The following is a 16169-nucleotide window of genomic DNA, read 5'->3' as shown; positions in this document are numbered from 1 at the left end:
CGTATTAGAATTAACAACCTGTAAGTCTTTAAAAATTCTGGCTTTATGATTGGCCTCAGAAATACCTTCTGGCTGATGTTTGCTCTAAACAAATAACGCCTGGAATAAGAACTATTTCCTTCTATTAACATGTGTCCAAATGCCCATGTATTTTTTAGTAAGAAGAATTAAGAGGCAGCACAGTTTTATGCAAAAATACATGTTTGTTTAAATACAATTAGGTATTCCTATTTTATCCTCTCTAGAAGCACTTTTTCTGACTTCAGTTTGCAGAATATTTTCTCTCTCATAAACACTCTCATGTTACAAAAAAGATGCCAGTTCTAAGAGAAAAAGAACTGCAATGGGAGTTGGTGAAACAGTATTATCTCTTATGTACTGTGTTAGATTGTGTCAGATTTGACTGCAAAATAGTCTTTCTGAGTTTTGTTTCTTTGGGTTTTTTTTTTAAAGTTTTTAAGTGTTGTAAGACTTACTAGCTTTTGAAATATAATGCATGGATCACTGGTGAGCCAATTTGTTAAGATCAAGTTAATGAAAGAGCAAGCACAAGATTTTATTTCTCTTTTCAGTTCCTTGAGTAAAAAAAAAAAAGGAATTTAGTATGTTCTTTAAGCATCATAGTAAATTTATAAGCAGACAGCTGTTGGCTGCTTTGATTATTAATTATCCCATGAAGTAAGTTATGTATTTACACACATTTAAGGCAGTAAGACTGATGTCAAATTATGTACTACGTATGTCAAATTATTTGACTGATGTCAAATATCAAGAGATATTTGTTCAATAAATTAAGTGAAAATAAGCAACTCTTGCTTTACTGCATAGTACTGTATACACTGATAGGTCCCCAGACCTTTGGCTGCTGATGTGGGCTCTTATCTGGGTGATTGCCACCACCCCTTTTTTGTCGCTCTCCTATCATCTACTGACACATAATTTCTTATTTATCAATCTTTTCCACTTCCTTTACTCACTTCAATTTTTATTTATTTTTGAGACATCAAGAAAAGGCCTTTTGATCAGTTCTGTCCTCATAAAACAACTTCTCTCAAGTCCTCACTTGCTGCAGTCCAGAGCCTGGGCTGTTGAACTTCCAGGGGAGAACTGCAACCCTCCCTTATGGAGCTCAAGGCATCCACAGAGTCCAACAATGAATCCAGAACGAAGGCTGGAAAGAGCAGGACTCGCAACAGGGTTAGATATGCCCCAGTTCTTCCCACAGCTTTCTCCACTATTCTTCACTCCTAAACTGAGAAACTTCAGTTTCCAAAGTGAGCAAATGACAGGGAACAGGAGAGAGACTGGGATGATCCTGTGCTAACACATCTTCCTAACGTCTAGGACACGTTATAAAGGCAGCATGAAAACTGCAGTGGTCCCATGTCTTGTGAGCTTAGGAGTAGACTGAAGGCAGAAGGATTTCATACCTGGGATTCATGTGCTTGTGTCTTTCCTGAAACTGGGACTGAATGGAACTGATGTGCTCCCTATGGAGATTTATTTATCCAGAATGCAATTTCCTGTTACAATACAGTTTCAAATATTTTGACTAAAATAATACCTATGTTGCAGGAATTTTCTGGAGCGCAGAACACATTTAACTATCCCAGTCATCAGTAGGCTGCAGAAAAAAGTTATTGAGGTTACCTCATAGTCACAGTCTACAAAACGACCATTTATCTTTACATGTGCTCCCACCTTCCTTGACCAAAGTGTTTTGTTTGACAGAGATATAGCTTCAAGTAACATCCTTTGATAAAAAACAGTGGAAGTATTTAATATCTTTGTTTATGTATATATACAAGAAATGAAGAAATGAACTTCTAACTTTCTGTATCCAAATTGTGGATCCTTTTGTAAGATCCGGGAGTAGGTTCCTGCCTGTTTGAGTAGGAGAGCTGTTCAGGATATTTTTGGAAAAAGGGGCAAACCTGTTCTCATTTCTATTCATCATCATCACCAAAAAATACATTTTTTAGAACAGTTTTGCAATGTGGTTGAGCATTTATAAAGGTGAAGAATGAGTAGGAAGCTTCTCAATAGAGGCATTAATATTCTATGCAAAATTTAATATTCTATCTAAAATATTTTCAATCCTAGATAAAGTATTTCATTTTTGCAGATTACTCTTGGGAGCAGGAGGACAAAAATCAGAAGAATGCACCTCACCAACAAAAAAAAAACCCACAAAAACCAAAAAAAACAAAAAAAACCAAACCAAAACAAAACAAAAAAACCCAAAAAAAACCCCCCCATAACATCTTTTGAATATACTGTCTTAAGAGCTTAAGAGTTTTCAAGCAGCTCTGCTCAGAATTCCATGTAAAGGCTGCACAAGAGCTTGTATTTTGAGATAGAACTTAAAATCATAGGTCTGTGATGACAAGTGGATCTAAACAAAGTAATGTGAAGAAGGCTTCATGAAGAAGGCTAATGACTTCAGACACAAGATTTTGATGAGAATTAAATGAGCAATTTCCTAGCTAAACTGTGGCCCTGTTAGCAGCAGATGCAGTTTGCTGCACACGACGATGTTTTTAAATAACATTAATTTAAACTCACATTATATGTCTGTTACTTGAAATTTTGTTACAGTGAAGATCAATAAACAATACGGTCTTTATCTAAAGCTGACTGAAACATAGGCTCGTCTCTCTTTTGATACTACCAGGCATTGGTTTTGATCATAGTGTACATGAAAATCTTCAGTCGGAATATCTAAGCAGTGGCAGCAATTAGAATAGTTAAGTTCCCCATCTATCTTACAGTAACATCAAAAATATGCATTTTGTAAGTTACATCATAGAAAATATATTATATTTTTAATTTCACTTCCTTAATTTTTTAAAAAAAAAGTTTACATAGCAAAGAACTTTTACTTAGTCCTTATATTACTTGGGCATGCTTTATATAGGCTAGGCACAGATTTAGATCTGAGCATACCCACTTCTTAGTAGCTTGGTATACATTTGCAAAGTCATGAACAGGCACACTTGTTCACAGAGTGCCTGGGTGCCTGGTGGCCAAGCCAGCTCCACCCTGGTCCCATGTCCCAGCCTTGCCTTTGTTATCCCCAGGGAGGCGTCTGATATCCTCGGCTGACCTGGCTGGGATGGCTGGGTGGGTCCTGGCTGCCAGGCCCTGCCACCAGGCAGCTCCCGCAACCTCTGGCTCCCTAGCCCCTGGAGATTTTGGTTGTAATGTTAATACAACAAACTATGGATTGGGATCTGACCTGAGCTCAGAGGATCCAGATGATTAGAAATTATGAGTTGAAGTGTATTACACATTCCCTGCTGTGCTAGTTACAGATTATGTTATATTGACTGTAGAAATCCTGTGTCATTCTAATAATTAATTCTCTTCTATATCAATCATAATTTCTGTTAAGAAAACAAAGTTTTAATTGTACCTGTGGTTTAATGCCATCCTCACTCTGCCAGTGTCCCCAGGAGAACCTGTCTGCATTGGGTGACAGTGTCGCTCAGGTAACAGTGACATGCCTATTAATTGAGAACCTCAGGGAGCAACAGGGAACTTTTTAGCAAGTGTGTGAAAAGGGGTGGATGTAGTATTTAGGAAATTGAAAGGGGTGGCTGTCGCCAGCTGTCAAGACTCCTGGAGGTGGTTTTCTGGGTGCCGTGACCTTCCTAGTGAGTTGCCTTTTAAAGACAATCTCTGCCCCAGGGGCACAGGCACAGCGATGTAAACCAGCTCGCCTGTGAATGGTTGCCGCAGCAACCGAGCTTGTCAGCTGTCCAACCCTAGCTGCAAGGGCAGCTTAGCCAGGCAGGTCGCTTTCAGGTGGCGCAGGAACAGAGAAGAGGAGTCATTCTGGTCTTACAGAATTTTCCTTACCCTCCAAAGCGGTTGACTGTAACACATTGAGGCTTTCGGGTGCTGGGATTATATGGGGTACTGAGGGGGTGGGGTTTGCCACTTGGGCCAATAGGAGAAGGAATTGGGGAAACAACCAATCAGAGAAGGGATCCAAATCCAACCAATGGGAAGATAGAAAAACCAGGAACTAGGGGTTTAACAAATAGGGGCTAAGGGATTAGCATACAGGCAAGTGCTCATGGTTTTTACACATTTTACTTGCCCTGATCAGGTATGTTTCCCGGAGAGGCTTCTGTGGAGGAGCTCTGTTTACTAGCACTTTTTTTTTTCCCTTTTTTCCATGGGAGAGTGGACCTCCTTGTGATAGCCTCGGGGTCCTCCACAGGTGGCATTCTGGGCAGCTGGACTCTTGAGGATGAGAAAGTTCTGCATAGCACACCGTGGCTACCTTGCTCAAGAGAATATTACTAAATTAAAACTTCCAGCTTGCAAACAAAGATACTGTTTCTTTGGTTGATGGGTTTTGAGAGAGGTAAATTGAAAAATGTTACAGCTGAATGTCATCTAGAAGGAAGTTTTTCTCTTTTTTTGGTCAATTGATTTTGGTCACTTGGCAGCTTTTTATGCAGTGACTTAAGTTGTTTTCTATTGCAAAACTATTTATAGTTAAATTTAGAGAGCTTTACGGTGCTTTTATTATTGTTCAACATGTAATTTGAGGTAGACATGATCAGAGATCACACGAACCTAAGCGTCCTGTTGATTTGATGGAGAGTCTGAGAAGTCCATTATCTCTGAGAATCAGGTGTAGCCTGCCTGTCCTTCAGAGATGTCAGATTTTGGATATATAATCCAAATGTTGGAGATTAAGTGCTGCTAGTAGTGCTACAGCATTAACATTTGCATTGACTCTCTGGTATATGCTTATTTGCATTTAGAAATCAGGGCATTATGGAAAATTTATATTGTAGAATATAGATTAATATTGAAAAACTACAGATTCGTTTAACTTACATAAGAAGACAAATGAACAAACACTCAATGGATTGACAGTTAAAACCCACAGTCTTAAATGGAAGACATACAAACTTTTTAAAGATTTCTTTTGAGAAATATCAAGCCTATTTTGCTCCTCACAGCAGTATAAAACTCTCACTCCTTGCCCTCCTTCCATGTTCTCTCTTCACAACTTCGTAGTGTTATAAATGAATGTGTTGCCCTAATTTTCCAATCAGAAATGAAAACCCAAACAAAATTAAATGTAGCAGCAAGTTTAATTTGAGCAACTTAAAAGTTACAATAATTTGTTAAAAATAGATAATATTGATTCTAATATATAAGCAAATTTATGCCGTGGGGTACATGAGCAGGACCTGTCAAGCCTCATGTACAAATCCAAAGCTCTAATTTAGCCTTTTTATACCATGTGTCACCTCCCACTCACTCCTATTTTTGATTCGTAAGATCTATGTCTCCTCCGTTATCAAGACCCATTTCCGCCTGAACTGCGCAGACTCCACCACCCCTTTTAGGTGGTCTTCCCCACCTTCGGGGGTCGTGGGGAGGAAGGCTCTCATCTTCCTCTTGTGTCCCTACAATGAACCCATTGGTTACACATGCGTACTAAGTCTATATTATGTCAATAAATACTACATATGCACATCCAAATAATTTCATGGTACACGGAGGCAATAAATTTGTTTTAATTAACATTTCTCTGGATTTTTCTCAAAACTTTCACCTCTCCAGACAAATATAATTTTTGTTATCTCAAGTCTCTTCCTCTCTACTGAATATCTGCCGGAGAAGGGGGACAGATTTCCCCCCTCCCTCTTCTCCTAAAAAAAGTTACATTTTTTAACTACTGTTTTTTGAAAATATTGATTACTGTTTCAAATTTCATCAGCACGAATCATATCCATTTATCACATTGTCCATGGCTTTCTAGACATTTGCTGAATTGATAGAATATTGCATGCATTTTGTGTGTTTGCAGTTTACAGTCTTTCAACTGTAAACAGAGTTTCTGTTATAGAGAATGCTAGAACCTAAGTTGCTTTTCACTTTGTTTTACAAAGTGAATTTTCTGGAACTGTCAAATTATCATCAAGCCTGATGGTGCAGTTCTGTTTATATTGTCCTTCAATAACTACTTGCTCCAAACTTTATTTTATAGATTAGTTTAGTTCAGTTTACCTGCGACTGATGGTTATAGAGACTAATGTTTTTCTTTAATATCTTGCAGGCCAGAAGGATGTTTCTGGGAGAAATGGCAAATTTGGAAGCCATCCTGAAAATGCAGAGAGCAAGAGTGCCTAAACCCATCAAGGTTGTAGAACAGACTGGGGACAATACCCTGCTGGTGATGGAACATTTGGATATTAAGAGCTTGAACAGGTAAAACAGTTATTTTTGCCTCCTTTGACTGGAAATTTTTGCTATTACAACAATTAAATCACTTGTTTTTATAGGAGAAACTTGTTTAAATTTTTTATAAAGCAAGTCAAGGGACATATGGGAAGTGACACAGCAGAGAACTGTATATGAAGTACTTCATAATGCCTCACTCAGCAAACTGATAATACATCAAAAAGTGTGTCTGGGTCTTGGTTACTGTTGGTTTGTTTAGGTAATTAGTGGGTTTTAAAATAAGGTTACTTTTTACAGTAGGGAAAATGACCAACCTGATTACCTGTTTTGTTTACTTGCCTTTGATACAAGACAGTGCTCAAATGCTTGCCATGAGTATGCAGAGGCACTTTCCCAAATGAATTAATCTTGGTTTCAATATTTTTGCAACTCTTAGCCTTCATTTTGATAGTTTCAAACTTTTGAGCCTTCCCTGTGACTAGTACTTAATATGATGAATCCCATCAGATTCCACTGGGGAGACGATCATAACCAATTTCTTATCTCACCTTCAGAACTTCTGTAGCCAGTTTAAAGTCTTGTCCCTCATCCTGCTCATTGCCAGGGTTTCTGATTCATGAAGAGCTCTCAGTGAGTCCCAAGAGAAAGGGCAGAGATCTTTCTGGTTTGGATTTCAAATGGTACCATTGGCGTGCAGATTCTGGAGGATAGCTGCAATCTGTGTTAACAGGAACAAAATTAAGAACTAAATTTGCTTTAAATGACTGTGCCTTTAGAATAGAGGAAGTTGAGAAAGGTCAAAAAAAGGAAAAGGAGCACAATTTTGTTAACTTGGGGGCAACTGGCTGTAAGTATTGTTTGCAATTACTACAAGACTTTTCTGAACTTTGTAGAGGATCAGCTTTTATTAAAAAATAGATATTAAACTAGGCCTACCTGACACCTTCCTTTGAGGCCTTTTAGAGAAGAGCAGCCAGAGACAGTGATAGAAAGAAGAGGATCAGCCTTGTTTGGTTCTATTTTCCAAAGACAGTTTGCCAGAGGGGAAAAAAAAATGCATAACATGTTCCACGTTATGTGCATGCTTTCTTACAAATACCTTACTGAAAATGCTTATGGAAGTGATATCACACAGGAAGTTAATAGTTTCTCATTGTTAGTAAATTTATGATTTCACTTTCAATAGTGGTGTCAGAAACAACCAAGTAAGTTCATTTTGTCTATATTAATATGCAGTCTTGATAGGAAGACAAAGTGTTTATAGCACTAGAATACTTTGGGAAGTTATTTGCTTAGAGATGGAGAACTTCTACTTGCTTGTTAAACATTTTCAAGTAATGCCTGGAGTATCAAGGTCTGGATTTTTTCATGTGTCAGAGTTGCTAACATTATTTTGTTTCTTAGACATTCAGCACTGCTTGGAACTCAGCTGGCTGATCTTCACCTTCATAACCAGCAGCTTAGAGGGAAGATGAAGAACGAAGGGAGCACAGTTGGTACAGTACACAGCTGTTTGCAAATTGAACCTAATGAATAATAATTTACAAAATAATTACTTTATGTAAGTCCAGTATATATATAAATAAGTAGCTTTTGACACTTCAGGAGAGGTTCATCTTCTTCCACTAAGGATAGTATGAGAATAGGTTGGTATGAAACACACAGGTGAGGGGTTCTCCTTTTTGCTTTTGTTTGCCTTGCTTGCATTTCTGTGAGCAAAGCATGTATTCAGTTTGGGAGCCTGAAACGCAGTCTCCACAAGGACATCAGAAGGTATCAGAAGAGATACAGTACCTCAAAATACAAAAGTAAAATATGGCTGCTTTACATTGAACTTTAAATTAAAAAAACCAGCAGCAACCACTGTAACAAAAAGAACATTAAAGTGCAGTATTTTTTATTCTCAGTGGAAGCAGCATTGTACCCATGCATAGTTTTTAAGGTTCCTTTGCATTGTGGATGTTCAGTATTTAGTCATTGGTGTTGAAATATCATCTTTGGTTTGAAAGGTAAAGGACAAGGGCAAATGGAAGTCCAGTTTGTGGACCGGTTTGGCTTTCATACCTGCTGTGGTTGTCTTCCGCAGGTAGGTTGTACTTCATCAGACTGATGGAATTTTAAGTTTACCTCTTTTTTCCTTGGGTGACACAAAGGGTCAAAATTACCATAATGTAAATAAATGAATTTTTAAGCAGCCATGAATAAGGAAAAACATGGTTTATCCTGCTAAGAAAAGTAGTGCTTTGGACCAGCACTTATAGCTGCATTGGACACTGATTTGTGTGTGTCTAATAGCTCTTCAGTTTTTGGGGGTTTTAATCACTGAGAGAAAATTATTTATTTCCCCAATTTAATGTTTTAAGATAACAGTCAATTAAATGGTATCACTTACTGTCCTGGATGGTACCAGCACAAAGGCTGTGTGTTCCTCAAAAGGTTTATGTGGAATAGAGGAAAATCTGTCTTTTGTGTGGTGTAGGACTGACATCTGCAGTCCTGTTCCTTCAGGTGAACAACTGGCACAGTGACTGGGTGAGTTTTCTTTTCAAGACAAAGGATTCAGCCCCAGATGGACCTGATTGAAAGGAGCTCAGGAGACAGGGAAGCAAGGGACCTTTGAGGACAGCTTCAGGTACCTGCAATTTTCTCAGTTCTCATTAGAATGACAGTTGGGTATCAGTTATCTAGATTTTATTTTCTTGAAGTTCCTGTTCGTTGGTTTGCACTAGGCTCTGTTGGTGAGAGACTCCAGTTTCTAGGGATTAAAATGCCCTTTATTCTAAGATGCAATGGCTTTTGCCACATCACCCTATGCTAACATTCCAGAGTGAATTCCAAAGTGGTAGATAGCTGTACTGTTTGGGAACTCTTATAGATGGAGATCATATTTCTCACTCCCTGGAACACTTTCATTATGAAAAATGTACATAAGCAGTACTGTTCAACATTGTTGATTTGCTGCTTGCTTCTGGTTAAGTGACTGCAGTTTTGGCTCTTTGGGTACTTCTTCAAGGTTGCTGAGAGATGCCTGAGCACCACCACTGGTGGTGGTTGTTGTTATTAAATCTGGTCAATATTACAGCACTAAATGCAGTTTTAAATTCTTTACTGTCTTCCTAAAAGAGATTTGGATGACTATGCTGCTGCTGGCCTTTATGAAAAACAGGAATCTTCTGGATTTGCTCAGCATCTCTGTTAAGTTGGTCCTGTGCTGTTTGAAGTTACAAGTTTATTTAGCTGACTTTTAAAAAGTTTAAAGTATGCAGATGAACTTCTCCATTTCAAAGTGAATGATTGTAGTAATTTACATGTCTTGCTTTTCCCCTCTGCAGCTGTAGATACCCAGTTTTTTCTGTGGTGTAGAAATCGTTCCTTCTCCCCTGCATGGGGATCTCTGGGGAGGAAATGTAGCTGAGGATGATTGTGATCCAAATATCTTTGATCCAGCTTCTTTCGACGGCCATTCAGAGTATGATTTTGCAATAGCTGGGATGTTTGGTGGCTTCAGCAGTTTTTTTATTCTGCTTACCACAGTAAAATCCCCAGAGCCACAAGGTTTGAGAAATACCTGAAGCTTTATCAGCTGTTCCACTACGTGAACCACTGGAGCCATTTTGGTTCAGGGTACAGAGGGTCTTCTATAAACATTATGAGAAACCTTGTAAAGGAAGTTGCTGTTTAAGCCAAGTACTTACTGTGCTGTTTGGAAAACCTCAGACTTGCTGGTGCAGCTGAAGGCGTAGTGCTTGTGAAAAAAACCCTGTGAGATCCTTGACCTTCTTGCTCAGCTGGAGACCTTAAAATCAGTGAGTCCTACTGAGTACCAAGTGTAGCTTAGTCCTCTCTTTTTAGGGTAGTTGGAAATAGCTTTATCGTGGAAATATCTGCAGAAGGAGTTTATTCATTTGCACAGTGAATATTAACGTCTCAGGATCCAGAAAGCACTAGAGATCATGCAAAGTAGTAAAAATAAGCATTGAAAAGATGCCTAAAAAAGTTGCCCTTTATGTTCTGCTGTGTCTTCCCCTCTCTTTCTCATCTGGTTGTAAGCATGAGAGCAATGTTAAGAACATGGTTTGAAAGCCAACAGGGAAATAATGTAATGGGAAATGTGAGAAGGGATTTGGACTTGCTATTTATTATTCCAGAATCATAGAATGGGTGAGGTTGGAAGGGATCTCTGGATGTCATCAAGTCCAACCTCCTTCCTTTAAGCAGAATCCCATTGACCACATTACTCAGGATTGTGTCCAGAGGTTTTTAAAGACCTCCAGTGCATTGCTAATGTGATTCTTTTGGATGGAGGTTGTTCTCTTATAAAGTGGTGTGAAATTTTGGTGCCTCCTGGCATGCTTGTGGGCTGTTCTGTGCTTTCTTGTCAGAAGAGAACTAGTTGTCTTCTTTTTTTGGATTATGTTTTTGTCCAGTAGTCTTCATTCTTAGAGAACTCTCCAGGTAAGACACTTTGCATGTACACATCATGCGGAGGTATATTCTCTCACCGCTGCAAACAGAAGGTGCTTTTTGACTGTTGTCACTGCCCACACAACAATGCCGTCTGGTCGTGGTACAGTCTTCACATACATTTACTGTAGCTTTAGACTACAGGTGCCATAAGCTAACATTTTATTTCAGTCCTTGTGGAGAAATATTAAAAGACAAGTCTGAGCAAAGGGAATTGTCCATGGCAGCAGTAGGTCACCAGAAACAAACGGCAGCCCTAGGAGCAGGACACTGAGGGATCTTGGTGTGCTGCCCTGAGAGAGGCAGGAAACAAAAGATGGAGTGGCACGGATGTGTTGTGGCCATGCTCTGTTTAAAGCAATGCAGCCAATGGGAGCTAAACCAAGGAAGGGCCCAGTCACCAGTCACCAAAGCCTGAATTTTGTTTCATTGGCTTGAAAATACATAAAACATTCTTACACCTGCACATGCTGGTGAGGTAAAACCTGTACATGCTTCACATGTGTGAGCTAAAGTCACTTAATCTCCATGTAATCATGCAATGACATCAGCTGGAACGTTGTCTTTTCCCCACCTCCGAAGAAAACCATAAATACAATATAGGAGTGGGGGTCAGAGGAGACGTGCCCTGTGTATCCTGGGATGGCTGATGGGCTGTATTCCACTGCTTCTCCACAGGGGTGCCCGTCAGGTAATGTTTTTTCCCAAGGGGATTGTACTGCTTGTGCTTTTTCATAGCAGTGTATTTATCAACGATAGTTTATGAGCCTTATTCTGTCACAGTGATCAGTAAACCACACTGTTTATGCCTATGAAATTGGGAGTGTGCCCACTCTTAATGCTGCACCTTTTGTGTGTCTGTGCTCATGGGAGTTCTAATGCAGACTTAAGAGTGCTGCACTGTTCACTCTAAAATATTATCTGTGAAGGTTTCCCAGGCACTCAGACAAACTAAGGAGGGGAAGATGTAGACACTTCTGGGCTCAGTACATCTGTGGAAAGAAAGGGGGTCTTCCTTTCCTAAATTTTTACATCACAGTCCCCACTAAGTGCATGTGCTGTAGCTCTTGTGGTAAGAGACATGAGAGTGAGGGAGATAAATACGTAATTCAGAGGACAGCATCTCACCAGTGTCAGAAGTCCTTGATGATAGTTTCACGGACTATGGGTTTTGCCTCCAAGGTGTTAATACTGAAATTGTTCTCTTTTTGATGTAGGGTGGTACTGGTGCTTCTGTGCAAGCGTACCAGGTAGGTGAGAGAGGTGCATGATGTCTAACATGCACTTTGAATGTTGGGGAACTTTTATTAACTAAAAGGGCTTTGCACTGGACATTGGCATATTACTGAGGGGGTTTTTGGGTGCTGGTTTTGCAGTTACTTATACAAAGTGGAAGCAAGTTTGGAGAAGACTGTTACTTCCTACAGTTTTTGCTCCTTAATTCTGCTGTTTTTCTCACTGGCTGTTTGACTCTTCCTGCACAAAGTCTGCTTGGTAAAACAGGCTTTATTTTTACCTTCTTGCTGAAAAAAAAAGTTTCCAGTTGATTATGGTTTTCTCTGTTTCCTAAATTAAAGCCTTACATTTTGTGTTTATTCTTGGTGAGTTTCTTGCTCTGACCTGCTAGAAGTCATTACTACATGAGAGAGTTATGATTATCAGAGGTGTTTATGGGAATATGCACGGTTATGGATTGGTCTGGAGAAGTGTGTCACTGAAGAAAATACATGTGTTGTTCATTACAGTGCAATTGGAGGACCTACTCTGCCTTCAAATTTTTATGTATTTTACCAGTGGATGCTGATGATAAAACATTGTGTCTCTGCCTTTTTCCTCGTTCCCTTCACCCAAACTTAGTCCAGTTAATTGAAGAAATGCTGTGGAGCTTTAGCCAGTAGTCATCCTGGTTAGATCCCTTAACTGATCCATCTTCCTCCATAATAAACTTAAAAGTGATTTAACAAGGTTATTCTCTTTACCAATCTGCCACAAGGATGCTGATTTTTCTAAAATACCAAATACTCTTTATTATTAGCAGGGTAAAATGAATATGAAAGTGGTTTTTCTGTCAGTCTTAGTGAGAGAAAGTCACTGATAAACAGTGTTCAGAGAACAGTTTCCTAATAGAACTGGATCAAAGGATTTTTGTCATTGAAGAAAAACTGTGTTATTTCCAAGTTACACAAATGTAAACAATTGTATTTAGAGTGTTAATTTAAGGGACACTGTGCTCATTTTTCCAAAGCTGTTTTGTGCTGTCATTAAAATTGGAAAGGGTATAAAGAGGCAGACAAATGGGATGTAACAGGAAGCTCCTCTTTTCTGTAGATCCCTTGTCTTTGAGCCCTTCTAGACAACAGTTGAATCTGGGTATGTGTGATGGTTTAAGTTCAAACGGGGCGGAAACATCAGAAATCATGTAGCAGTGTCGTGTTCACCAATTTTGTTTCCTGGCCAATGCACATTTTGTGGTAGTTTGAGTGTCTACCAAAATCATTTACTCTTTTTCCTACTGTGAGATGTGACTAGGAGAAACGCAAAGCAGGCTCAAACTTAGAAGGTATAAAGATAGATTTATTAACAAACATTAAAAGAAAAAATGAGAATCAAAGTGAAACCTTCAAAACAATTCCCTCTCCCCCAATAGCTTCTTTGCTTTCTCACAGACAACGTATAAAGACAAAACTTGGAACTCTACGTCAGTATCACTTACAAAATAGTCTTTTATCAGTGTATTTAGAGAGAGAAGTCTCTTTTGGTCTGTCATGGAATTTCACAACTGACAACATAAAACAACATAAACTTCTCTTGTGGGTTTTAATTCTCACAAAAAACAGCCACTGGGGAATTTGCTTTTGTGAACCTCCCATATCACACAGTCCTTTCTGTGGCTACATATGGGCCATGGACTCATGCATACTCATGGGGTATCATTTTTAAAGATGAACAGCTCCAAAGGCAAAGGGTTTTCTTCATCTCATGGAACAGAGATCTCTTTTCTTCCCTGTGGCAGAGGGCTCATATATCATCTCTCTCTCTGCTCAAACTTCTCATAGGATCACAGCTTCTCATAAGATCAGTATTCACTTAGTCCATTGCAAATGCCTTTGCTTATCTCTACAATTTAAACATTCTCTTCATCTCCCCAGTTTTCTCATGGTTTAAAGGAATATTCTAGCATATTATGGTCTGTTACCATGGCTCACAAAAAACTTTCACCCCAAATACCAAGGCGTCTTCTCTATCTCCTCATCACTTAGGATATAACTTCTCTTTCACTAACCCTGGTATCTTCACACTGTCTCTTACATGTCTCCCACTCTGACTTTTCTCTCACTCAGGTTAGTGCTTTGTAAATTTTGTCTGTCAAGGAAAGAGTTAACATCTCCCCCAGGCCTGCAGATGGTCATGGAATCTCTGCTGGGTAGTAGCTGCTCTGGCAGCATGGCTGCAGATTTTAAAGCTGAGGATGGGGGCGGGGGCTCATGAATGGCAGTCAGGATCTCTCGCATGGCTGAACTTTCCCCCACCCCTCAGTCTCATGGGGTGGGCCAAGCCTAGCCTGGGCTCAGAGCTAGGACCTAGCTCCCAGGGGCCCGGGGGACATCTCCCTCAGCCCGCCAGCAGCAGGGGAGCAGGCCTTAGGGTCAGCGGGATGTTAATAGCCTTGGCTTCCCCTTGCCCACCAGCAGCCACTGGGCTCAGGGGCCTGGCTCAGCCCTGCCATGGTTGCAGCAGCAGCAGAGCCTGGCCAGGCTCTGCCAGGCCCGAGGTGGGGCCCGCAGCGGACGGGGATCAGCCCTTCCGAGGCAGGAAGGAAAAGGAAAATTTCCCGGGTTCCTCAACTTACATGTCTATTCACAAAGGCGTGTTCAGCTTCTTCAGTGGCTATATAATACATCAGTATCTAAAAATTGGCCTCTGATAGGTCCCTGTTCTTTCCAAAGGAAATTCCAAGGTCCTTACAGGGAACTATTTCCTCTTTAACTAAAAACCAAGCTGTGTTAATACAGGACAGAATAAAATCTCTCCTGAAGGCCGGGTTCTCGTGGTTCCTCAAGAAGATATTGCAATTCTACAAGTTAATTGGATTTTTTAAAATACATTTTGTGTAGTTCTGCAGTGCTCTTAGAATTTTTTCTCCTGAGATCATTTTATTGCATTAAGTGTTCTAGGCATGTCTTTGTTAGTATTCATCTCTTTCTCTCACAGTTTAAAGATTGTGTCCTGCTTCTCATCCATTTCTCTGACTTGGCTTCCTCTGTAAATTCTTGGTCTGATGAGTATATTTCCTTCTATCCATGCTATTATTCAGTATGTCCTGGTTCTCTATCATAATTTTACTGACTTTCCATTTCACTTTGGACAAGGAAAAAAGGGTAAAAAACCTACACAAACAAACTGGGTTTTTCTGGACTACACAGTGTATTTGCATTTTATGTTGTAAGCAATTATAATGTCCTCTAATAATAGTTCCAAGTCTTTTCTTAAGATGTATTACACCGCATGCATAATTTAAACTAAACTGTGAAATTATTTCCTTTGGGAATTATATGGTGGACTGGGATATGATTATGCATAATTTGAGTAACATTGGTTTCTGCCTTGGAGAAGAGTTAGGGAAACCTGTAAATTGGAATTCAGTGGGAAGAATCTTAGGAAAATTCAGGTTGGGACAGACCTCAGAAGGTCTGCATTAGAGCGGGATGACCTGCTACAAGGACAGGCCACCTCACTTAGTTCTTTGTCCAAGAATGGAGCCTGCACAACCACTCTGGGCTTTACTGTCGTTTTTGTGGAGATACCTCTCTGCAAGAACCTGCCTTCCTGTTGAATTGCTTAAAGTTCCTGCATGCCCAGCATTTCAGTGTGATTTCTCTTTTCATTTCCAGTGATTGCTACCACCTGCAAAAACTGCCTGCAGATTCAAATGCTGCACTCTAGTACTGGTTTTCCATGTGCTTTTCATGTTCAGTGCTGTTCCAAAATAAATCTAGTGATTAAAACTCCTGTGAGGCTGTTTTAGCAGAAGTAAAGGCAGGTGGGAACTGGTATAGAGTTAGCTTGTCCTTAGGCATTGAATATGACAAAAGAGCAACCATTTCTTGAATTCCTAATAGTCCTCACTTGTCAAATTTTTTTTTTTGTAGCATTCCTGCCTGGCCTTGCCTGATCTCCATCAAAAACTCTTTATTTTGTTCTGCACAGTTTCCCTCTGTGCAGTCATGCCTCCTAGCATTGTTGCAGCTTCTTTGTACAGCTCACAGATCTACCACCCTTTTCTCCTTCTGTTGGAATTGAACTCTCCACCCAATATTTCTGAACCAGTTTGGCACAAAAATATTAAGATTATGTTTCCTTGCAGATTAGTAGTGAGTACCTCAGTCCCAATTTGCCTGTTCAGCATAGCTTCTTCCCTGACTTCTTATTTTAACTGACTGTTGCAGAGATTTTTGACCCCATGTGATGCTGTGTAGTGCTTTTTTTCTAAA

General features: G+C 39.7%; 1 pseudogene; it reads left to right on the top strand.

Moving 5' to 3' along the window:
• The first annotated feature begins 1122 nt into the window (after window positions 1-1122).
• LOC136373849 (ketosamine-3-kinase-like) lies at window positions 1123-9895 on the top strand (annotated as a pseudogene).
• Window positions 9896-16169: the final 6274 nt, after the last annotated feature.

The sequence above is a fragment of the Sylvia atricapilla genome, chromosome Z (assembly GCF_009819655.1).
Source record: "Sylvia atricapilla isolate bSylAtr1 chromosome Z, bSylAtr1.pri, whole genome shotgun sequence".
Taxonomy (NCBI): Eukaryota; Metazoa; Chordata; class Aves; order Passeriformes; family Sylviidae; genus Sylvia; species Sylvia atricapilla.
The sequence above is the reverse complement of the archived record's forward strand: the minus strand, read 5'-3'. Positions and strand labels throughout refer to the sequence as shown.